This window comes from Myotis brandtii, unplaced genomic scaffold (genome assembly GCF_000412655.1).
Source record: "Myotis brandtii unplaced genomic scaffold, ASM41265v1 scaffold112, whole genome shotgun sequence".
In the NCBI taxonomy this organism is placed as follows: Eukaryota; Metazoa; Chordata; class Mammalia; order Chiroptera; family Vespertilionidae; genus Myotis; species Myotis brandtii.
The window spans coordinates 12,241,285-12,267,503 of NW_005353838.1; the positions used below are offsets into that span (position 1 = coordinate 12,241,285).

Consider the following 26,219-nt stretch of genomic DNA (forward strand, 5'->3'; position numbering starts at 1 on the left):
GAAAGTACTTACTACCCAGCTCTAGGGAATGCAGTCTGCAGGCAGCCCAGCTATCAGTTTCTTCAGGTTTGCCTCAGCTGTAGAGTCACCTCTCCTGAGATCATGCCTTTCTCAAGGCAGCCCATATGAATGAGCAAGGCAAGAGTTGAAGGGTCCTCAGCATTGTGGTTGAGGGCAAAAAACTGTGGAGGGCACTCTTCTCTTCATAGCTCCTGCTGGATTGGTCAAGCCTTGTTGGCCTGCATCAGTTCAGTCTCTTCCTGCGCCCTCATCCCTCTGCGTCTTCCCCTTCCCTCTCATATCTTCACTCTAAAAACCATCTCCACATTTGCTTCCAGAAAACACAACCTGAGACAGAGAAGTAAACTAGAGGGTATTTCTCTTGATTATCTTAAACAGCAACCAAAAAAAAGTATGCAAATAAATAAATAAATAAATATTTGCAACATATATTATTGAACTCTCTCAATTTAAATCTGAAATATACATGGGCTTAGCATGAATATATGGTTTTGGATACAGATATTTTTATTAATATTATTTAACACACAATACTATATAGCAAATCTGCCCACGTATTGGTCTTTTGCAGTGCCCTTGTGCTATTCCATAGTGGATTTCTTAACTGTCTCCAAATGTATGGCTTTCGATTGTTTCCTGTTTTTTCACTGTTTAAAATAGTGCTGTTATAAATATTGTTGCACAAATTGCTGTCTTTCTTTTTTGATTAATTCCTTTGATAAATGCTTTTCAAGAGTTGGATTAGAGTCCTCTGAATACCAGCACAGGGACCAGTTAGGAGAGGAGAAGGGAGAATAGAGAGGAAAGAACGAAGATTCACGTAACCACCAGCTTTTCCTTTCTCACTGATGCTGTTAAAAATCATTCATTCATTGCTAGACATTTGTATAATATAGTTTTAAAGAAAAATAACAGCTGAGGGGAGCTACAGAAAAGAAGCATAGAAATTACGTTGAGTTATTTTTCTTATGCATGTAAAGTTGCTCTGTGAGAAAAGAGCACTCAGCAGATGTACAGATCCATTATCTTCTCACATGGTAATAGGTTCCTCCTTCCAGAAAATGTGAGCAGGTTTGGAACATTAATACACATAGACTGAGGTGCAAAGCAGAGAACATGAATATGATTGGCCAGAAATAATGGAACACAGGTGAGCTTAAATCAGGACATTAAACACTGAGGTTCACCATGTAATGAAGCATCCAAATGTATAATAATCCTGCTAAATACTGGGAGTAGCACATTTCCAGCAGAAGTATCGACATGCCCCTCCTACATTGAAACCCAAGGACAATGGTATCACATATTGTCATTTCAGCCTTGACTCTCTCCAAAGGCTCATGGGATCCTACTTCCTGACTGACATAACCTGTGTTTTCAGAAACAGGTGTCTGTAAGTCTATATCAGATGATAAGTATTAAAGACAGAAGATGAGAATTCTGGAGCAGCCTACTTAATTCATTCTTACTTGTCATTGCTACTATTTGCTACGCTATTATAGACGGAGATCCATACACTAAGAAGTCCCCTCTTGTCTTGAAATTTTAAATTGTATTTTTCTCTGTATTTTTAAACATTAATAAAATTTTAGAAAGCATGATTAACCCCTCATTTTAAAGTTGAGAAAACTAAGAAGTATAAAGTTGAAAGCACTTGCCTAGATTCAGGTAATGAATTTTCTGTAAATTTGTACAAAAATACAGTGTCTCTTGGCTCTTGATACAACTTTTTTTTCACCACATTATTCTAAGAAACTTTGGAAGTATTTTTAAAACAATATTGCATTATGGTTGAAGAATACAAGTTCTGAAGTTAGGAAGACCAAGGTAACAAAAGGAATATTTAACTCCTCTAAGCTTAGTTTATTCATTAGTGAAAGTATTATTACTCTTTATGACAGTATTGTTGAAAGCTTCAAATGACATAGAACATGCTTAAGTACCAAAAACAATTCATTATAATTACTATTGCATATGTAAGTAAAATTTGTTCACTATATATTACCATAGTCTTCAAAAACTGCACATAGACTTTTATCAAGTTTGGAGATTAGTCTCATTGAAATTGTAAGTCAGGTGTCATATTCAAATTCATGCTGACTTCTGATTCTGGGGAAATGCCTAAGGAGTAGTATCTCATAATCCCTATTCTGCCTACTAGAATCCTGGATGTTATATATAAAATAAACAGAAGAAGATGTTGAAAGGTGAAAAGAAAAAAGTCAGAACCCAAGCAACTACAAGGTAGTGAATTTCTTGCATTTTCTTCTTGCCTCATACCTTCCAGAATGGGTACTGAAGAAGCCAGCAACCCGAAAACACTAATGACACAGACCAACAAAAACCCCAAGAAAAGTCTACTCTCTCTTGACAATGGGCCAAGAAAGGGGCAGCTCAACAAGACAGAACACATTTAGACAATAACCACAGAAAATCTTGCAGTCCCATCAGTACAAGCCAGGGCCCAGTGGAGAGTTTAGACTCCACCCTTGCCAGGGGATAAGGAGGTACCACAACCTCCGCCCCCCCACCCCACCTCCAGGGTGGTATCAAAGAGGGCCTGTGGGAAGCCAGGACTTTCATCTCTACTTGTTGGTAAAGAGGACCTCCTCTGTAGTGTCATGAGAGATAATGGGGGAGTGAGGGGAGACTTGGATTTCCACCCCACACAACTCCCTGCAACCTAAACCTCAAACCTTTTACAAACATTAATTCAAAATAAATCATAGACTTAAATATACAATGTAAACCTGTAAGACTTTTAAAAAATAACATGAGACAATTTTCCAGCCCTAGGGCTCTATGAAGCGTTCTTAGACATGACACCAAAATCACAATCCATAAAAGTATTTCACAATAAATTGGACCTCACCAAAATTAAAAACTTTTGCTCTGTGAAAGATCTTATTAAGAGGTTGAAAAGACAAGCTACAAAGTAGGAAAAATTGTTTGCAAACATCTGACAAAGTACTTATCTAGAACTTTTAAAACTGAACAGTAAAAACAATCTAATTAGAACATGGGCAAAGACATGAAGAGACATTTTTACCAAAGATGGCATGTAAACATGTGGGAAAAAATGTTCAGCATCACTAGCTGTTAGGGAAATGCAAATTCAAGCCATGATGAGATATCACTATACACCTCTCAGCATGATGAAATAAAACTATTTTATATCTAATTTTATATCTTGCTAGCAAGTGCTAGCAAGAATACAGAGACACGATCTGTTATACATTGCTGGTAGGAATATAAAATGGTGCAGCCACTCTGGAAAACAGGTTGGCAATTTCTTAAAACAATTAAACATACACTTACCATACAACCCAGCAACTGCACTCCTAGGCATTTATCTCAGAGAAATGAAACAGCTTTTGTAGCAGCTTTATTGTAATAGCTCAAAACTGGAAACAACCAAGATATAATCCTTCTCAGCAACAGAAAGAAAGGAACTATTGATACACACAACTTGGATGGATCTCAAGGACATTGGGCTACGTGGAAAAAAAAATTGTTCAAAAGGCTACAAAGGCTGTGAGTCTATTTATATTAACATTCTTGAGAAATGATAAAATTGTAGAAAGGGGAAATAGATTAAAGGTTTGCCAGGGGTTAGGAATGGTGTGGGGGAGAGAGTCGGCCTTGGCTATAAAGGGGCAGCACTTAATGTAACATCAGTTCAGTGTCTGAAATCGGAGGGAAGTCTTTGTGGTGATGGAATAGTTCTCTTTCTTGATTGCACTGATGGTTGTAGGAGCCTACGCATGAGGTACAATAACAGAATCATACACTTATATCAAGTCAGTGTCGGATTCCTGTCTTTGATGTTGTATTATAATTATGTTAGATAAACTCCTTAGAGGAAACTGACTGGAGGGCACATGGGTCCTCTGTGTACTATCTTTGCAAGTTTCTGTGAATCTTTGTTTCAAAATAAAAAGTTTGTTTTGGGAGAATTCTGAGAAGCAGCAGAGGCTTACTGGTATATGACCTCTGGTCAGAAGAACCACGTTCTGCTAAGAGCATTTGAAAGCAAAGTGTGACACAAAGGAAAGTTGGCTCCCAATTAGGGAGAAATGCCATATGCAGAGCTTTTTGTGGCTGAGAAAACCATCATTCCTTTCCATTATGAGTCCCAAGTAGATCTGATGTGTTGTTGTTTTTTTGTTGTTGTTTTTAATCCTCATCTGAGGATATTTTTCCATTGATTTTTAGAGAGAGTGGAAGGGAGAGGGAAAGACAGAGAGAGAGAAACTTCAATGTGAGAGAGACATTGATTGGTTGCCTCCTGCACACACCTCAAACAGGATCAAGCCTGCAACCAAGGTAGGTATCTTTGACCATAACTGAACTTAGAATCCTTCAGTCCACAGGCCAAAGCTCCACCCACTGAGCTAACCGGCCAGAGCAGGATTTGATGGCTTTTAAGCCTGACTACAGATTAGAATGAAGTGGGAGCTTTAAAAATGTTCTATCACCAGCGATTCTGACTCCTTTGGGTTAGGCACAGGGGTGGGCAAACTTTTTGACTCGAGGGCCACAATGGGTTCTTAAACTGGACCAGAGGGCCGGAACAAAAGCATGGATGGATTGTTTGTGTGAACTAATATAAATTCAAAGTAAACATCATTACATAAAAGGGTACGGTCTTTTTTTTTTTTTCGTTTCATTCGCGGGCCATAGTTTGCCCACGGCTGGGTTAGGGTGATCATAATTATCTAGATCCGTGGTTGGCAAACTGCGGCTCGAGAGTCACATACAGATCTTTGGCCCTTTGAGTGTGGCTCTTCCTAAGCCTTAGGAGTACCCTAATTAAGTTAATAACAATGTACCTACCTATATAGTTTAAGTTTCAAAAATTTGGTTCTCAAAAGAAATTTCAATCGTTGTACTGTTGATATTTGGTTCTGTTGACTAATGAGTTTGCCAACCACTGATCTAGATGATTCTAAAGTTCAATCTAGACTGACAATCACCAACCATAGTACACTAAGCAATGTAACATCAGTCCAGTGTCTGAAATCGGACACTATTTCGAGCCCTGTAAGGGAAAAGTAAACCCAAAGTTTTATTTTATTCTAATATTGAAGTTATTTTAAGGCCAGTTACTGAACCCTCTTAACTTTCTAAATTTTAATTAATGGAGTAATATCCAGAACCCAGGGGGTTAAAAAATAACATAGGTGATTATTCACATGCTATGTTTGAAAAAGAAATCAATATTTTACTCTTTGGGTATCACTGATTCTCGTAAATAATCCTTTTACTTTCTCACCGCTATTAATAAGATGCAAGAAAAAAAGTGCTCTAAATTGCGGGCATTCATCTGTGATGAACCACTTCTGGAAGGGGCAATTCTATATGGTGTAAGCCAAGCTGAACGGAAGCAGGAGTCCTTTCCCATTGCCCAGCATAGCAGAATGACAAAAATGTTCTATAAAAAGGAATCAATAAAGATTTAAACATTAAAAATTAGGAAGCTTTATAGTAATTACTACAATGATGAAAGGTTATCAACATTCCACATTAATATATACAGTTTCCTATTAGACTTTACTTAACAGTTAATGATGCTCTGAGCAATGCTGGCTATCGCAGTTAATACATAGCTGAGGTACAAGCAGAACCCGGGAACCGGTGTGGGCGCTGAGGCAGAGGGCTCTGTTCCCGTCCCTGCCATTTGACCCTGGAGGAGTTCTTTATCAGACTCCTGTGTAAATTTTAAATAACAATATTTTGAGGAATGAAAGAAATAACATAAAAAAGCATTTTAAACTGCAACGTGTTAAACATCTTGTCATTGTCACAATTGTTACCATTTTAAAAATGCAACTCTTAATTGGCAGCTGCCTACTTATAAGTCTATGAAACTATATTTTTTAGATGTTACAGTTTATATAAATAGAGCAAGTTTTTCATGATCAAAACTACTATATGTTGAAACAATTGTTAATTGAAGGGTGATGGTTTTCAAATTACAAATTACAGTCATTATTTGTTGATATTGATGAATCCTATGAACTAACTATAACTCATGGAAGTGACCAGCTCCCTTAGCATATTGAGCGTGTGGCATGCAAATTTTACTAGTATATGCCATTTAAAGCTTTCCTTTTAGAAATCTAACATATATTTTATTTCTCTATCTAGTCTTTCCATTAAAGGACACTTTAGCTGTGGTGTCACTACATTTTAAGCTTTCAATTTGGGAGCAGAAAATTTCTAATAGTGTCCATCTAGCTGTTAGTATTCCATGCCCTGAACAGTGCAGAGAGCCACAAGGGTATCAGGAAGAATCTAAGCTGTCTGTAGCATCCAATACTAATTGGAAAGTATAAACATGATATTGAATAGTATAAGAATGAATGACTCATGTTGATACTTTTTTACACTTCACAAATATAAAATTATACAACAATCCTAAATAATAAATTATTTAAATAAGCTGAGATGAATAAGCAATAAGAACAATTGAATAATAATTTTAAAAGTAGCTATGACTTAATGAAAATCACAAATCATTTTTTGGGACAATTTTACCCATAAGTTATATTATCCATATAATGTTAGCTATAAATTTTAACTTTGTAATTAACAAAAATATTTTAATATAAAAGTATGGGGGCTGTCCTTCTTTTACATGTTTATATATGTAACTAATTTCCAATTTCTATTTTAAACATACTAATTCTACATCTTTAAGAAAATTACTGTTAAACTTGATATTTAAAGTAATATAAACTTGGTGAATCCTCAATATTTATCATTTTCTATACTGCAGGGTTTTTTTCTCAAAAATGGTTTTAAATATGTTTAAATATATTTAATATAAATTGAGAAATCTATTTCAAAGTATACCTGTGGGTTGTCCTTATTTATACAAGTAAAAGGCAATGCTATTTTATTAGCTTATTTGTATACCCCTCTTTATCCCAAACAGGATTACAGTGTCCTGGTATAAATAGCTACACCATCACATAAAAATATTAGAGAAAATGAGATAAGTATTAAAGTGAGTAAAGAAAAAATAAGTTGAAGCTCAAAGTAAGGTTAGAATGCATATGGCTTGGTGTATTTGCCAGAGAAAGGCTACAAATTTAGCTCTAAGAGAAAAATCTGACTGACCAATGACACAAAGTGTCCAGATGTTCAGAGGATGTGGTCAATTCTGGTGCTGAAGGAGATAAAGTCCCAAATAAAATGGAAAAGGCACACATTTGTTTTAACTGGACATTCAAGACAAAAAGCCAAAAGATCTAAAAAGCAGAAATGGATATCCATAAGACATACTAAGATATCTATACCTAGACCACCTTACGATAAACACCACACTTGCTCCCTTGTCTTGGTCTAGTTCTGTTTTCAGAACCTTGAGAGCAGATTGGGTAGTGGAGGGAAGAAAACCTTAGGTCAGGTGACATAATCTTCTTGTCCAGCGGTTCTCAACCTGTGGGTTGCAACCCCTTTGGCGGTCGAACGACCCTTTCACAGGTGTCGCCTAAGACCATCCTGCATATCAGATATTTACATTGTGACTCATACAGTAGCAACATTATAGTTATGAAGTAGCAACGAAAATAATTTTATGGTTGGGTCACAACATGAGGAACTGTATTTAAAGGGCCAGAAGGTTGAGAACCACTGTATGTTGTCTAATATTGTGAACAGACTCCAGGAGGTCTTGATGTACTGCACTGGTAACTAGGTATTTCCTTACAGAAACTTACTGCCAAAAAAATCAAGATTTGAGCTCTAGCCAAACAAACTTACAAAGGAGGCCACAGGTAAATCCCAAGATTAATTAATGTCAAAATAATTAAATCAGATGCCCATAGTATCCAAGAAAAATCACTGGAAATGACTCAAATGTACGAAGTGGATGTAGAAAAATTCTCCCTGCTTTTGGCTGAGAAAGGAAGTTTAAGGTTGAGAAAAAAATGGAGCCAAGAGGAGTAAGGGTAGTGGGACCGAGTGGAGGAGAAAGATGGCTTCCTACCAGCTTTCCATGCAGGGGCCAGCTCCCAGTTAGCCTTTACCTTGTGTAGATATCTGTAAGCCTCAACCAGCTACTGTGCCCAGCCTTTGCAGCGCAAGATGGGAAAGAAAGGCACATTTGCTGACTTAGAGAAGGAATTAGCAAACTACACAAAGAGAATATTTTCAGTATCATTTAGGAATAGAGACAAAAATACACCTTAATATGTAAAAACACGTAGTTTCCAAATTTAGAAATTCCTGAAATAATGACTAAGAACACTATAGAGGGTGTTCCCTAACAGGAAGAGGAACTCAGAGACCACAGAGAGAAAAGAACTCAAGAAAGAGAAAATGAAAATGAGGTGGAGAAGGCTGTGGGGTAGGAAGGAGCAAAGGACCAGAAAGAGGAAACCGGCCAAGAATTTACCTTACTGCAGTTTGGCACTGTGGGGCCTAACCTAACAGGCTATTTGAGGTACCGAGTCTCTGGCAAGGTCCCCCTCTTTGACAGCCTTTACCTGAGCAGAAACAGGGTAGAACTCCACATGGAAAATTTAAATACAGTGGGGGTGAGACAAGTGGCTTCTATAGTATTGCTATAATAGTATTTTTAAAAATCCTCACCCAAGGATATGTTTTGATTTGAGAGAGAGAGAGAGAGAATGTGAAAGAGAAACATTGATCAGTTGCCTGCTATATGCTCCCCAATCTGGGATCAAACCCACAACCTATGTGCCCTGACCAGGAATCAAACCCAAAACTTTTCAGTGCATGGGAAGACACACCAATCAACTAAGCCACCCGGCCAGGGCAACTATTGATTTTAGTTATTATAGGGAGGAATCATCTTGGACCCTTCTCTGGAACATTTACTTAATGAGATACACAAAAACCTTCTCTGTAGCATTCTCATTTATAAGGCAATCTCATGAATGGGTCCTGAAGATATTATCATAATTAAGTTCTAGGGTATATAGGAATGCAAAATCCTGATAAACTGGACTCTTCTCATAGGAGAAGCATGTTTGTAGATAAATTCCAAAATCACTGAATGCTTTCTGTATATGGGAATATGCAAGGATGGGGAGCTACTAAGGAGAATTTGTCTTTTCTTTAGAAATCATAAAACTTGATTGAAATGACAACTAGAGAAAACCACACATAACAGGTACAATATGATGAGATGCTAGGAATGAAAAATGGAAAAAGGTAAGTAATGGCTTACAACTACTTCTGTTTAAAGACTGGAAATATATTCAAGAAATAGACTAATATGGTAAGGGTGAGGTGAATCATTGGCTAGCATTAAATTTGAACTGGGTCTTGAACTGTTGGTCTGTTGGAAAAGTGATGACAGGCAATTAGAGAGGAGCTCAATGAGCAAAGGTACAAAGTGAAGAATATAAAAGAAGATATAAGGGACAAGAATCAAGAGGTAATAGAAAAGATGCCAGGAGGAATAAAAAGATGACCTTGGACAGCAATGAAATAAACAGTTGAAGGAAAGAGCTTTAAAAATCAACTTCTAGGCCTGGCCGGCATGGCTCAGTGGTTGAGCGTTGATCTAGGAACCAGGAGGTCATGGTTCGATTCCCGGTCAGGGCACATGCTCGGGTTGCTGGCTTGATCCCCCATGTGGGGCATGCAGGAGGCAACCGATCAATGATTCTCTCATCATTGATGTTTCTCTCTCTCTCTCTTCTCCCCCCTTCCTCTCTGACATCAATAAAAATATATATTTTTTTAAAAACCAACTTCCAGGAGCACAGGAAGTGCTATGATGAAAGCAGTATTTAATTTTTTTTAATTTTTTTTTTTACTTTTGGCAGGTGAAACAACAGGATTATTGGAGACAGGTGGTTGCTAACTAATGGAGAAGCACCATTTAGGAGATGTTTGGAGACTCCTACACTGCAGACTTCATGCTATGGAACAGCAACTGTCAAAACAGGTATCTGAAATGTGTGCATGTATGTGTGCTGTTGTTTTTGTTGTCCTCGTGGTTGTCATTTGGAGGAAATGTTTTACACTGATTAAGTTACTTCTGGAAAAATAAATCACCTCTTCTGTCATAGGAGATGTGGAATGGAATCTGTTTTCTCATGGCTTTTTATTAAGACTTTTATTTCATATGTATTAAGAAAGAATTTTGAGACAAGGGATGTTATTAAAATACTAAGAGGCCCAGTGCACAGATTCATGGGGTCCCCCTAGACCGTGGGGTCCCTAGACCTGGCCTGCACCCTCTCGAAATCCAGGACCCCTCGGGGGATGTTGGAGAGCCGGTTTCGGCCTTATCCCCACAGGCCAGGTACAAGTCCATGCACTGGGCCTCTAGTATGCATATAAAATCTTTGGTTAATTTCTTCCCACTCTCCCCCCTCCCCACTTTCCTCTGATATTCATCAGTCTGTTCCATGTTTCCATGCCTGTGGTTTCTGCTCCTGCATTGAGCATCTGCCCCCCTGATGGTCAGTGCGTGTCATAGCTACCAGCCGGTCAGCTGGTCGCTTAGGCTTTTATATATGTATAGATTGTCTTAGATGACTGGAGGAACACAATAGAGCTATTGTGATAACTCCAACTGCTGATTGGTTTTATTTAATCATATTTCTAAGATCTAAAACCTGGAAAGTATTTGTCAAGATAATTTACCTTGAAGTTGGATCAGAGAAAGATACTATTGTCCTTAAATTAAATTACAGAATATCTTATAAAAGGATGAGCTTAACACTACATTCAACTTTTTTTTTACTGTCATGCTATCAAAGTAGTAATAATTGCATGTTTAGCATTCACAGTGTGAAAGGTGCTGAATAACATTCTTTACAAAATAGCAAATGATAGTGTCCTGTTGGGTCACAACATGAGGAACAGTATTTAAAGGGCCAGAAGGTTGAGAACCACTGCTCTAGAGCTATTGTGATAACTCCAACTGCTGATTGGTTTTATTTAATCATATTTCTAAGATCTAAAATCTGGAAAGAATTTGTCAAGATAATTTACCTTGAAGTTGGATCAGAGAAAGATACTATTGTCCTTAAATTAAATTACAGAATATCTTATAAAAGGATGAGCTTAACACTACATTCAACTTTTTTTTTACTGTCATGCTATCAAAGTAGTAATAATTGCATGTTTAGCATTCACAGTGTGAAAGGTGCTGAATAACATTCTTTACAAAATAGCAAATGATAGTGTCCTCAGATGCAGAAGTCTGTGGAAATGCTATGTAAATATTTGAGGTAAGAATTTGGTTTGAAGTGTTTAGAAAAAGGAATGAGATATTTAAATGAGACAAATGGCTTAGAGGCTTAATGGAAACAGATGGGTAGCAATTATAGGGAAAGCTAAGCCGGGAGCACCAAGCAAAGAGTTCCCGGCTGGAGAAAAGCAGATGCTCTGAGCCCAGGAATGGGAGGACTGAGAAAGCATGAGTAGAAATTGCTTACTCCAGCCCTTGTTTAACCTTTACTTATAAGTAAAAAATAAAATAAAATTGAAATTTAAGATAGGAAAATAGCTTAAGCAATGCTACCAGATGAAAGTCATCTGTAAGCCATAGCAGCTGTATCGTTTTTTTCTCTCTCCTGCTTCCCACTTTCCTCCCCTTCTTTCTAGTCACTTCCCACCAAAAGTCAGGATTTGTTTTATAGCTTTGTCCTTTTCTTCATTTTGTCAGAAAGGACCACAGACTTCCACACAACTCCAATCTTGAGTTCATAGAGTAAAGGAGAGAGGAAAAATAAAAAAATAAAAATACCTATTCTTAAAAGGATGGAGTAGAAGGGTTTTGGCTACTAATTTTTTTTTTCCATGTTCAGGAAGCCTAGGAAAATTGAATAAAGCAGGAAGGAGGAGGGGCTAATATAACTTACAGATTTCCCAGGTACACTTGTAAGAGTAACTGGTTGTATTCCCAGTTTGGGCGGATTCATTTTTAACTAGGATAAGGGGGCAAGTGGAGAAAGGTGTGGAACTGTGGCATTATAATATTCTTGGTTTATTCTGATTATATTTAATAATTCCACAGTATATTTAAAATATATCATGCTTAACATTTTTATTGATGTTTCCTTTTTAAAAACATGTTTTTTATCGATTTTAGAGACAGAGGGAGAGGGAGAGAGAGATTGAAACATCAATGATGAGAGAGAATCATCGATTGGAGGCCTCCTGCACCCCCTCTCCCCCACTGGGGATCAAGCCCTAAACCTGGGCCTGTGCCCTGACCAGAAATCAAACAGGCGACCTCCTGATGTAAGAGAGGGTCCTCAACCAACTGATGTTTTCTTTTTTGAGGCTATCATCCAAATAACCTGAGGCATTAGTATTTTGACAGGAAGTGCTGGGCATACTTGTAACTACTAACCTTTAAGATCTTCAAACATGTATTTTGACCACTAAAACCCTAATTGAAATCATGTTATGTCAAAGAAGATGGATAGTACAAGAAACAGTATACAAGGAGAATGAAAATATTTGGGAGGAAAATAAATCTTTGTAATTACTGGCTGGTGTTTGGGGAAAAGCAGATGCTTGCTCTTAAGGAGAGCAACTCACTTTAATTATGGAGATTCCTTGCTTCTATTGGTAATGGAAAGACACTGAAGTTTTCAAATCAAGTTATAATAAATATGTATGTCTACTGAAGTGGAATAAGAAGTAAATCTTAAATAAATATAATTCGTAACAGAAAAATAAATATTAGAAATTACCTAAACTTGGTAATTAGCACCAAGTATCTTCACAGAAAATTTAGCCACTTTAAATTTATATCAGAGAGAGTGAGAAGTATTCAAAGAAATACCCATGCCTGGCTGCAGTGGCTCAGTAGATGAGTGTCAAACTATGAAGCAGGAGGTCACGGTTCAATTCCCTGTCAGGGCACATGCCCGGGTTGCAGGCTCGATCCCTAGTGGGGGACATATGGGAGGCAGCCGATCAATGATTCTCTCTCATCATTGATGTTTCTATCTCTCTCTCTCTCCCTCTCCCTTCCTCTCTGAAATTAATAAAAATATATTTCTAAAAAAGAAATAGAACAAAATAAGTGACCAAAATTCTTGAAGAAGCATGAGTTCTCTATTTCAAAAAGTTTGAGTTAACGTACTGTGTAGGAGCCATTATATGTCAGAAAAAAAAATCTAGCTGACAGAAAGCCAAACTAAATATTATCTCTGTCCTCAGGGAAATTTCAATCTAGCTGAGGAAATTAAACAAATAATAATAACCCAAAGTGTGATACTAATTAAACTTAATCCAAATTATGTAGGGTTGTACAGTGTATACTATAAAGTTTAGCATAAACTTCACATTCATTTAAATATATGAATATAAAAATGCTCTGGCTTCAACAGTCCAGACTCCATTAATCACCTGTATTGGTTCCATTGATTTGGCTGACTTGGGGGGTGGACTTTGTTCCCCTCTCATCTCAGCCCAGCATAGAGTGCCTGTTGTTAAATGTCCTAACTGCTCTCTCCTCTGAACAGTGATGATCTATATTATTATGTACATTTTACAAATAAAGAAATTAGGACTCAGAGAAGCTAAGTTCTTTTTAAAAAATATGTATTTATTGATTTCAGAGAAGAAGGGAATGGGAAGAGGGAGAGAGATGAAACCTCAATGATGAGAGAGAATCATTGATCAGCTGCCTCCTGTACACCCCACACTGGGGATTGAGCCCGCAACCCAGGCATGTGCCCTGACCAGGAATCGAACCGTGACCTCCTGGTTCATAGGTTGATGCTCAACCACTGAACCACACCAGCCAGGCAAAGTTAAGTTTTTACCCAAATGCCACAGCGAGGACTCCTTTTGAGTCTAAGTTCTAATCTTTTCAATAAAACATAGTCATCTTCACATGATATCACTAATGTTAGAATCGTTGGTCTTTTTTGTTGTTAATCCTCACCGAGGATATTTTTCCATTGATTTTTAGAGAGAGTGGAAAAAAGGGGGAAAGACAGAGAGAGAGAAACATCGATATGAGAGAGACATATTGATTGATTGCCTCCTGCACATGCCCTGCCGGGGGCCAGGGATTGAGCCTGCAACTGAAGGTACATGCACTTGACTGGAATCAAACCCAGGACCTTTCAATCCTCAGGCCGAAGCTCTATCCACTGAGCCAAACCAGCGAGGGTGAATCATTGGTCTTTTAGTAAATCCTCCAGCCAGTCTCCCAGATCCATAATAGGAACAGTAGAAACTGATCTGTGCCAAATTTATGGAGACTATTGCCTTTTCTACATTCATAATTAAGGTATTTCTAGACAAAATGATAATTGATATCAACCAATAGTCACTGTCTATAGTATAGTGTGAAGGATTCTGAACACTTGCTTCTGATCAATAGAAAAAGGGCCATGATTAGTCGTTGATGTTACCATGAGCATAGAAAGGGGAAGTAGTTACATACAGCTCATGGGGGTTTTTTTTATGCCTACCTGCTATAGAGTAGCACAGTTTATACATTTTATCTACAATATAATTTTGCTGATTTATTGTTACTCATTTTTCTCTACAATCCATGCTATAATCTACCATGACTCTCTGTTTTGCCCTCCCTTATCACACAACACACTAATTTTCTATTCTTGCTTCTAACTATCTACTTCAAACAGTTCTTTTTATAATCACCAGGGGGAAAGACCCTTAACCTGTTTATTATCTTTATGTAGAGACTATAGTTTGTCACTTTGAATAGGTAGGTATAATATGGACATAAAGAATCAAAGTTAACATGTAAGTATAAAAAGTAAATTATAGTCACAAAGAATCGAATTACAGTTACCATAGTAACCTTAACTATGAATGTTAAGGCTTTCTAAGGTAGAAAACTTAACTATAATAATGCAGAAACAGGGATTTTTTTATGCTTAATAAGCCAGAGATATTATATATCATGATTGCGTGCAATAAATTACTTCTGCGGAGTAAAGAAACTTCTAAGATGGTAAATCAGCAAATTTTAAGGGTTGACTAGCTTCTTTAAAATGCCCTATGGGCAGAAAATAATATACCATCTACTGCAAAGTGTCTACTGAAATATGTGTAATAAGAGAAGTAAAAATAAACATTTGGACATATAATAGTCTTGAAAATAAAGACAAATTTCAAATAAAATCATAGAATGCGAGAATTGGTAAAGACCTTAGAGATCAGCCCAAAGCATAAATGTGTTGTATAGATTCCCTAATAGATTGCAGTAGCCTTGGCTTAAACCTCCAATAGAGATTTTATTTTCTCACCAAGAGGAAAAAAAATCTGTTGTTGTACAGACTGAGGTGTTATTATAAAGTTGTTTCTGTGAGCCAACAATCTGCCATCATTTTTCTTTCACCCACAGATTCCCGCTCTGCTCTCTAGAATGACACAGTGAAAACAATCCTTATAACAACATCTGACAGACCTTTAGATACTGGAAGACAGCTATTCAGGTTTTTCATTAGTCTGCTTCCTAAGGTTAACCTGTTTCATTCAGTTCTTTCAACTCTTCCTGTAGATCATAATTTCCTGACATTTCCAGTATCTACTGGTCACATTACAGACTGTAGATGTCTTTCTTGAATTAAGGGGGAATGGGTGCTGAATTGAGCAAAATAACTTTTTCATGTATCAGTTACATTCCAGGTATTGGATTGATGTGGTCTGACTGTCTCACTCTGAAGAGATCTACACTTGTCATAATATCCTTATTAACCATGTGGTCAACTAAGCACTGTAGATTGTTTCACATGAACTGCTGCCCAATTGTTTTTTTCCTACTGTATTGTACTTATATATTTGCATTTCCAAGTCTAAGTAGCAGCCCATTATTTCCTGCTAAATTTCATCTTGCTGTTTTGGTCTGATATTTTTGCCTGGAAATGTACTTTTGGCAGGATTGGGAAACAAAGTTTTGAGTGTCAAAGCTGTTGTTGCCAAGCTTTTTAAATCTAATAATTAGGTCTCCTGGTTCCATTGATGAAAGTGCTGACCAGGATAGAGTCAGGAAAGGATCCCTCTGGTCTTCCATAGTTGCCCTTATTCCAGATTGAAACAGAGATACTGGTACCTTTTACGACTAGGGACACTTTGTAAAGCCTTTTAAAACTATGATCTTTTTAAAACCTAACAGCCACCCATAGATTGACTTACAGCAGTTATATCTTTGTTTTACAGATAGGGATATTTGCAAGGCCACACAGCTTCCAAATGGTACAGTTAGGAATAGAAACAATCTAATTCTTTCCCTTCAGTACTACTGTAGCTTCCAATGGGATCCATGCTTACCATGAGGAAAATAGGCTCTGTCAATACCCACACAGCTGTCACTGAGATCCAGACAGCCTCAGGAAGACAGGCAGATCCTCAATATCTCTTAACCCAACATGTACTTGATCCATGGTAAATAAAGCTAACCAATACTTAAAAGTAATATAGCATCACCGTTTAGTTATGATTGTTAAATAAACTGTGAATACACCTGGACTATCTTATTCCCTATGTTACCAGCTTATCTATTAGGAGATTAGAGGTAGTTCTTTCTTCTAAAATCATTATATGCCAGTCTTAACATTTCGTACCTACCATTCTAGTATTTAACTCTGTTAAAATATGATCAGATATTTTGAAATATTTTATCCTAAAAAAGCCGTAGAAAATCTTATATTTTTTTCTAAATATTAATCACTTATAGGATCATTGTTCTAACAGTAGATAGGTTTTTATTTTTATGAAACGGGGATATTATCTTTCAAGTTCCAAGAACCTTGGCAGGACTCGATTTTGGGGGAACATTGCTAGTAGGAGATCTTAGATAACTGATGAAAGTTTCTGTCATCCTGAAATGACACTTCATCTGCTTCTGGAGGCTCAAAACTCAGTTGTAGTTATCAGAAATTTCATTTTACCTCCTTACATATCTTGGTCTATGATTGATTCTATAATGTATTCAGTTTCCATTTTTATTCAGAAAACTTACCATTTTGCAGCAAATATGGAAGCAAACAGGTTTTTGCATGTTGTCTGTGATATCTAGAAGCCTGAAATCATTTGCCTTCATTCTAATAATGTATTCAACCCTTCCTTCTTATTATTCTTTCTGCTCTAAACACAACTTAAAATTCATATCTGCTATTTCTGGTAACTTTTTTTAAGTGTTCGGTTTATTCTGGCTTTTAATCTTTCTGGTGTTATTTCTAGATGTTTATGCTACTCTTTGAATGAATCCTATTTTGGAGTCTCCCCAATTTTTACACATCTCTTTAAACAAAAGATGTTTGTTAGAAACCTTCTGCAGATGACACGATACTATATATAGAAAACCCTAAAGATTCCACCAAAAATAAATGAGTCAGTATGATTGTATAAGGAGCTAAGTGAATTCAGTATAGTGCAGGATAAAAAATAAATACCCAGAAATCAGTTGCATTTTTGTATACCAATAATGAACTCTCAGAAAGGGAAACTAAGGAAACAACCAATTTATAGTTGCATCAAAAATAAAATACCTAACAATAAATTTAATGAAGGATGTAAAAGACCTGTACTTGAAAAATTATAAGATATTGAAGAAAGAAAATGAAGAATATACAAATAAGTGAAAACATATACCATGTTCGTGGATAGAAAGAATTAACATAATAAAAATGTGCATACTACCCAAAGCAAACTGTAGGTTCAATGCAATTCCTATCAAAATACCAATGGCATATTTCACAGAATTAAAACAAATATTCCAAAAATGTATATGGAACCACAAAAGATCCTAATAGCCACAGCAATCTTGAGAATGAAAGAACAAAGTTAGAAGAATCAAGCTACCTCATATCAAACTACACTATAAGGCTATAGTAATAAAAGCAGCATAGTACTGGCATAAATATAAGCATGTAGATCAATGGAACAGAATTGAGAGCTCAGAAATAAACCCACCCCTTTATGGTCAATTAATATTTGGGGGGAAAAAGGCAAGAACATACAATGGGGTAAAGATAGTCTATCAATCAATGATGTTGGGAAAATTGACAGATACATGCAAAAAAATGAAACTAGACCATCTTCTTATGCCATACACAGGAAGAAACTCATAATGGAATAAAGACTTAAATGTAAGTCGTGAAACCATAAAAATCCTAGAAGAAAACATAGGCAGTAAAATATAAAACATTTCTCTTAGCAATATTTTTTCTGATCTATTGCCTTGGGCAATGTAAATAAGAAAAAAATAAACAAATGGGACTATATCAAACTGAAAAGTTTTTACCCAGAAAAGGAAACCATCAACTAAATAAAAAGACAACCTATTGAGTAGGAGAACATATTCACTAATAATGCATCTGATGAGTTTTATAAGTTCTTATAAAAGCCCTTAACATCAAAAACCCCAACTTATAAAGAACTTATAAAACTCAACACCAAAAAACAAAAATAAAAAACAATGCAATTAGAAAATGGGCAAAGGACCTGAATAGATATTTCTCCAAAGAGGACATACAGATGGCCAATAGACATATGAAAAAATGCTCAACATCACTAATCATTAGAGAAATGCAAATTAAAACCACAATGAGATATTACCTCACACCTGTCAGAATGGTTACCAATCAACAAACAAGTGTTGGTGAGGTTGTGGAGAAAAGGGAGCACTTGTGCACTGTTGATGGGAATGCAGATTGGTGCAGCCGCACCGGTACAAGGTAGGTGTGACTATTCCGATTGTACAGATAAGAAAACGGAGGTTCTTAGAACGTCAATTACTTGCCTAGGGAAAAAGCTGCATAGTGACAGTACCAGATTATCACAAATCCCCTCCATTTCAAATAGAGTATTCTTTTCACTATAACTGTGAGCCTCATGACCCAGCAATTCCACTTCTGGGTATATATCTGAAGAATCCCAAAACACTAATTCAAAAGAATATGTGCACCCCTTACGTTTTGAGACAGCCTTGATGGACCTGAAGAGTATTGTGCTAAGTGAAATAAGTCAGTTAGAAAGACAAGTACCTTTTTAAAGTGTCTCCTTTAAAAAAATCTTTTAGAAGATTTCAAAAAAGAGCTAGAGGCACAGGTTAATTGCACTGTATGTCTGCAATAGTGATGCTAGATGACTGTTAGAGGGAAAAGATTTTGGGGGCTGGTTGAAAATGATAAAGGGATTAAGAAAAACACACATACAAACCTGATAGACACAGACAACAGTATGGTGATTACCAGAGAGGGCAGAGCTAAATAGCAAGACCTCGATTGGAAAGGAAATTTAAAAAATGTTTGTATGCAGGATTAGATGATAAGGATCCAATGATAAGAATGTTGGTGGCCCTGGTTGAATGTGGAAGCTTGCTGCATGTGATCTAGGCCCGTCACTGTCAGTGCCAGGTGAGTCTGAACCTAAATCAAGATTGGCCAAAAGGAAGTCAAGCCTGCCCAGAGGCACCTATTCGTCTTATTTGGAAATATGTTAGCAAGTATGTGCCCTGATAGAGGAAAATCTATTTATAGAGGAAAAAAACTTAACTAATGAGGATATTAAATGAGACCTGAAGAAAATTGACTTACTGATTGAGGCAATTATTACAAACTAATTTACTAGTGTGTACTAATATAGCAATTTTACTAATATAAAATGAGGCCGAGTTTCCCTAACCTCCCCATAAATTACTTTTATTCTCTTGTAAACCATTAGCAGTTTTTGTTTTTTATTTTGTATTTATTGGTTTCAGATTTATATGTTTAAATAAAAATTGATAAATGCTTAATGCATAAAAAGCTATAAGAACCTATGAAGAAATTAAAATTTTACCTTATGTCTTATTCCACTACCAGAAATTTAAAAACATTTTGTGGTTTGGTATGTAATCTTCCAGGGTTTTAAAATTTTCTGTTTGAATATACATCTACTTATGTATAATGTTTAAAATAAACCATACCAACTTTTCACTAACTTACCTTTCTTAAATATAATGTATATTAGACCCTCTTCCATATCAGTACAATAAAGATGCCTCATTATTTTTAATAGCTGTATACATAGTATTCCACTCTACAGATATACTTTAACTGATTCCTCTGATAAATGTTAAATTGTTTCTTAATTTTTTTATTATTTTAAATGTTACTCAAAAAGCAAAGAAAGAGCAGTGCTCTACACAGCTAATGCGCAGATGTATGTCTCTGAATACCATTCTCCACTAAATGGAGCCAGGGCTCCTTGGGAAAATGGCTCATTCCAGGGCTAGGCCAACGACAGTGAGCCTCAACCATCTTGTACCAGAAAGTAGGAAAGTGTTCTAAAATAATTGGGATATGTGAAAAGGACACGAAAGTGCTTGAAGTGATCCCGTTTGCCAAATCTGGTCCAATTTGAGCACCAAAATAATAAAAGTTATATTCTAATAATTAAGATAATTTAATATTATTTTAATAAATGTTAATAAAATTATTGTATTGACTAAAATTATAATCCATTAGTCCACACCAATATTTAAATAAAATACAATGCATAGAGAAAAAGAGATTGCTCTTCCTTACAGTAGAAAGCAAACAATAAAAAAAGAAATGATGGAATTAGGAAATCACCATTTGGTAAGTATGGTAGTAATAATTGATTCAAGTATGAATCAACGTTGTATACTAAGATTAGTGGGTGGAAGTTTGAAGAGTAACTGAATATTTCTTTCATCTCAAAGTAAATACGCACAGATACTATTAATTACAAAGAGATATATGGTATCTTTACACTAGAAAAACCTGGCAAACACCTGAAGCAAGTGATCAAAGTTAACTCCACCAATGAGAAGACAAAATTGCAGCATGTACTTCCTGGTAATGATGTGCTAAGGAAAACACATCACTTCTATGGTATTCCTGCAGAAAGTACATGACATGAACCTAGTCATGAGAAAGCAGACTAACTTAAGGTGAGAAAAATTCTACAAACTACCTGGCCTGTACTCTTTCAAAAGTGTCACTGTTATGACATACAGAGAAAGACACAGAGCCTGCTCCAGATGAAACGAAACTAAAGTGACAAAACAACGAATACAGCCCACGGATTTTCTTGCTTAAAGACCATTCCTGGGACATTGGAAGAAATCTGAATAAGTTCTCTAGGTAAGAAAATAGTTTTATATCATATTAATATCTTAACTTTGATACATGTACTGATATTATATAAAAATGTCATGGACTTTTAGGAAATATACAATGAAGTATTTAGGGGTTAAGGAGTACTTTGTAACTTACTCTCAGTGCAGAAAAAAAGTGTGTGTGTGTGTGTGTGTGTGTGTTTCTCTCTCTCTCTCTTTCTCTCTCTCTCTCTCCCCCCACCCCTCTCTGAAATCAATAAAAATATTTTTAAAGTGTCTCCTTTAAAAAAATCTTTTGGAAGATTTCAAAAAAGAGCTAGAGGCACAGTTTAATTGCACTGTATGTCTGCAATAGTGATGCTAGATGAGGGCAGAGCTAAATAGCAAGACCTCGATTGGAAAGGAAATTTAAAAAATGTTTGTATGCAGGATGAGGAAAACAAGAAAGCAAATGTAATAACATTAACATTTGGGAATTCTGAGTAAAAGTTATATTCTTTTATTATTCTCACAATTTTTCTATATGTTAAGAATAGTAACCAATGAAATATTAATAGTGAATGTTGACTCCACCAGTTTGTCTTCAACTTTTTAATAGTTTCATAATTTTATATAGTCAAATCAATCTTTTCCATAAGGATTCAGAATTTCATATCATGTTTGTAAATTCTTATAAAATGTTTTTATATTTTTTTCTGGAACTTTTATTGTTTTATTATTTAACATTTTAATCCCTCCAAGCCATTTTTCTTTCTAGATAATTATTAAAATCCACTTTGGTGGATGATAAACTGAGTCCATATAAAACATTTTTTAGTTTTTTATTGATCAAAGGGAAATGAATAATAATCTGTAAACCAAGTACTCCACATGCTTTTTGTTTAAAACAATTGTGTCACAGAATAGTTCAACTTCCCTCGCTGGCTAAAGATTCATGACTGCTTTGGAGCCCACAGACAGATTGGGTAGATTCTTCCCCCCATTCGTGTCCTACTCTAACACATGACAAGATGTGAAGGAAAAATGCTGTCATCCCTCCCAAATATGCTATCTTGCCCCAGAAACGCTATCTTAGAGTAAACATCCGCCTGAAGAGAACTTTGTTGTTTTCTGCTTAGATGGGGCTGGCAGGCAGTGTCAGTCCCTTTGATCCCTTGAAAGAACATGGGCCTGTGGGCTGCCATCCTCTTGAAGGATCCGGTCTCTGCCTGTCAATCCATATTAGACAAGGATGGTGTTTTGTAACAATTCATCTCCTTCAAGGTGATTTCGTTATTTGCTGCCGAGATTATGCTAGAGGATGCCATTACTTTTGTCCTGTCTGTCTCGTTATTTTTATTGGCAGAGAATGTCGTCGTTTACTTTCCCTGATAATCCATCTCTCTGGGAAAAGATTCTATTAATACTTTTATGCTGGGTAATAGCTTCATTTTTACACCGAAGAACATAGAAATAAGATTGCTGTCCCTATTCTTTGAAGATGCTGTCAGAAATAAACAATAAACAACCCTAAGAAAAAAATGGCTTTAAAAGTAGCAAAATGTTATGAGTAGAATATTTTAAAAGGGAAATAGCAGCTATATAAGCATTCAATTACACACAAATTGACATCTTTGACTCATAACATGTTGGTGGAGAGAAAAGCTTTGGACTTAGCCATTGCTAGCTAAATAAAACTGAATGTAGCTCACTTGCCGTATCTGCAAAATAGAAATAATAACAGTACTGTGTCCTAGTATTGTTGGGAAGATTTATCGAGATAAATCCCTGGGAAATATTTTAATGCTACTTGGTACATACTAGGAACTCAAGGAGCATTAGCTATCTTATCATCATCATTATAAACAATCCTTGTATATTGCAGTAATAACTTTCTAAAATGATTAGATTTTAACTTAACATTTCATCCTTAATAGTATTATCTATTAATGCACAAATACCCTTGAACTAGATATTGACAGATATTGATGGAATCAAAAGCTTCTCATTAACTCATGAACTATAGCAGTAACAGAGCGGAATACTTTTAATATCTTTAGTTGAGTAAGACCTCCACAAAAATATTTTTAACTTTTAGATAGCAATATTTTGCCACAATTGCCTCTGTGACTGAAAAGGTTTGTAATGCATGCTGCATTTAAATGAAGGTTTCTTTCCCATTCTTTCTGCCATTTTTTGGACCGTTCTGAAAAATGTGGCTACATGACATCTCTTTGATTCAGACCTCGGACAGCTCCAACCACAACTCCTAAATTTCTCATCCAATCACTCCCTAACTCCTTTCATATTCTCTCTTGCTCAGTGTCCTGCTTCAATACTCCTCACCCCAGCACCCCTCCCAACCATTCAATTTAGAAGGATTTTATGTTTATCCTATCCTGTTAGTCTTCTTTTTTTAAATAGTGTACATTTTGGAACAAAATCCAAGTTGTCAGGAAATAGATGCTATATGATTTATTAAAGGAGTTCAATACTATAGTAAGTTAAGTAGAACACAAGATATTAAGAAACAAGAGAAAACAAGTATAAAAATGAACACTTAATGAATTATGAAACTTAATATTGACTTTTGTGTCTAACCTCATCAATAGTTAGAATTATTGGGCCTATTAATATATCAAAGAGTGCCACAAACATAGCATAGCTTTATTTAACACGAAACTCTGATATCCTTGGAAACAATGGACAAACTTTGCCTGCATAAAGATTCAGGTAGATTGATTCATTGGCAATTGAATTGCATTAACCCAATGTGGGCTAATTCATGGATTGACGAAAGGAGGCTCTAATGGAGAGCAGCAATTAAAATGTTATATGCTATTGTAAAATTATTGATATATGATTAAGACATCAGGAATGCACAGGTTTTAAGGGTACCTTTCCATCTTAACAAATGCAGGCACCAGTGTAACCCACACCCATCTCAGTATATAGGACATTTCTCTCATCAGGAAGTTCTCTGTGTCCCTATTCCTGGTTAGTCCCTTCCACCTAGAAAGCAGCACTGTTCTGATTTCTATCACAAAAGGTTAACTTTGTCTGGTCTGGAACTTCATATAGGTGCATGCAATATGCATTTTTTTGGACCCTGGCTTGTTTCACATAGCATAATAGTTTCTGAGATGCAGAGTGAACCACTAATTTAATCCTTTTTTGCTCAGTAGTGTTCTGTTGTATGAATATACTAGTTTGTTTGCACATTCTCCTACTGATGAACACACATCTGAGCAGTTTCCAGCTTTTACTATTATGAACAGAATTGCTTTAAGCATTCTTCTACTAGGCTTTCTGTTGCTGCATATCTTCATTTCTCTTAGATAAACATCAGGAAATACAATGCTGTGTAAATGCATAAGTTTATAAGAAACTGACACCCTATTTTCCAAAGCAGCTTTCCATTTTTATTCCTACTAGCATTATGAGAACATTCTGAAAGTTCTGTATCCTTGACAGCATTTGGTGTTGCAAAATTTTTTAACCCTACTAAGAGGGGGTATCTCATTGTGGTTTCAATGTGCTTTCCTGTGCTGGATGATGCTGAGCTATGAGTCCTTTGTCAGATATATACGATGAAAGTATTTTCTCCCAGTCTGTGATTTGACTGTTCTTTTTCTCTTTTATGACTAGTGCTTTCTGTGTCATTGCTAAGAAATTTTCATTTTACCAATGGTTGCAAAGCTATATTATTATGAATTTTTCTAGAAGCTTTATAAATTTAGCCTTTATGTTTAAGTCTATGAGTCCTCTTGAATTAATTTTGGTATATAATAAGGAGTAGGTGTGTTCCTTTTTTTCCCATATGGATATCCAAATGTTCCTATACCATTGGTCGGCAAAAAACTTTCTTTTGCCACAGAACTATAATACAGTACTATACCTTGATACTTTTGTATCAAATATGTTGGCTATATTTATATATGTCTATTGGGGACTCAATATTCTGTGCCATTGATCTATTTGTCTATATTTTTACCACTGTGTTGTATAAAGTCTTGAAATCAAGTAATATATTAGTAAGCTCCAACTTTTTAGAAATAGTTTTTAAAATTTTTCAGTTATAGTTGGTATACAATATTATATTAGTTTCAGGTGTATAACCCAGTGATTAGACATTTATAAAACTTAAGAAGTGATCACCCCAATAAATCTAATACTTATCTGACACCATACATTGTTATTACAACATTATTAATGATATTCCCTATGCTGTACTTTACATTCCCATGATATACTGTAACTACCAATTTGTACTTCTTAATCCCTTCATCTTTTTCATCCAGCCCCCCAACCTTCAGCCCATCTGGCAACTGTCAGAATGAGTCTGTTTATGTTCTGCTTGGCTTATTTTGTTGGTTTATTTTGTTTTGGGTTCCACATATAAGTGAGATGATATGGCATTTCTCTTTCTCCGTCTGACTTGTTTCACTCGACACAATACCCTCTAGGACCATCATGTTGTTGCAGATTATGCCCCCCAACTTTTAAGATTATTTTGACAATTCTAGGTTATTTAAATTTTTCATGTAAGTTTTAGAATCAGCTTGTCAATTTCTCAAAAAGTCTTGCAGTTATCTTTATTAAAATTTCATTGACTATACAGATCAAATTGGGAAGAATTTACATCTTTCAAATATTGTCTTCCTATCCAAGAACATAGAAATCTTTTTATTTATGTAAGTCTGCATTAGTTGCTCTCAGCAGCATTTTGCAGTTTTTAATCTAGAGATTCTACACATTTTTTGTTATACTTCTAAGTATTTTCTGGTTTTAGATGTTACTGCAAATGTGAATTTTTTAAAAAATGCTTCAATTATAGAGAGAAATAATTGTTCTGTATACTGTATACTTATTTTGGATTCTCAACATGTTAAGTATACCTACGTTTAATAAGTATTTAGAGACTTTTAAGGATTTCCTGTACACAATCATATTATCTGAAGATAGTTTTATGTTTCCTTCATATCTTAAGCCTTTTTTTTTCCTCACACCATTGCCTAAAGTGTCTACCTAGTTATATGTTGAACAGTAGTGGGGATAACTTTTAATGTTTCAACACTGAACAGTAGGCTTTTCATAAATGCATTCTACCAGATGGGTGAAGTTTCCATCTATCTCTAGTTTGTGAATTTTGTGAATTTTT

General features: G+C 35.7%; 1 long non-coding RNA gene across 1 annotated transcript in view; it reads left to right on the forward strand.

Moving 5' to 3' along the window:
* LOC106727552 overlaps positions 1–20,909 on the forward strand; it is a 22,211-nt gene extending 1,302 nt beyond the window's left edge. Inside the window, exons 2-3 of the long non-coding RNA XR_001363779.1 lie at positions 9,828–9,949; positions 20,736–20,909. This is a non-coding gene — a long non-coding RNA (uncharacterized LOC106727552). The remainder of the gene's footprint in view (positions 1–9,827; positions 9,950–20,735) is intronic.
* Positions 20,910–26,219: the final 5,310 nt, after the last annotated feature.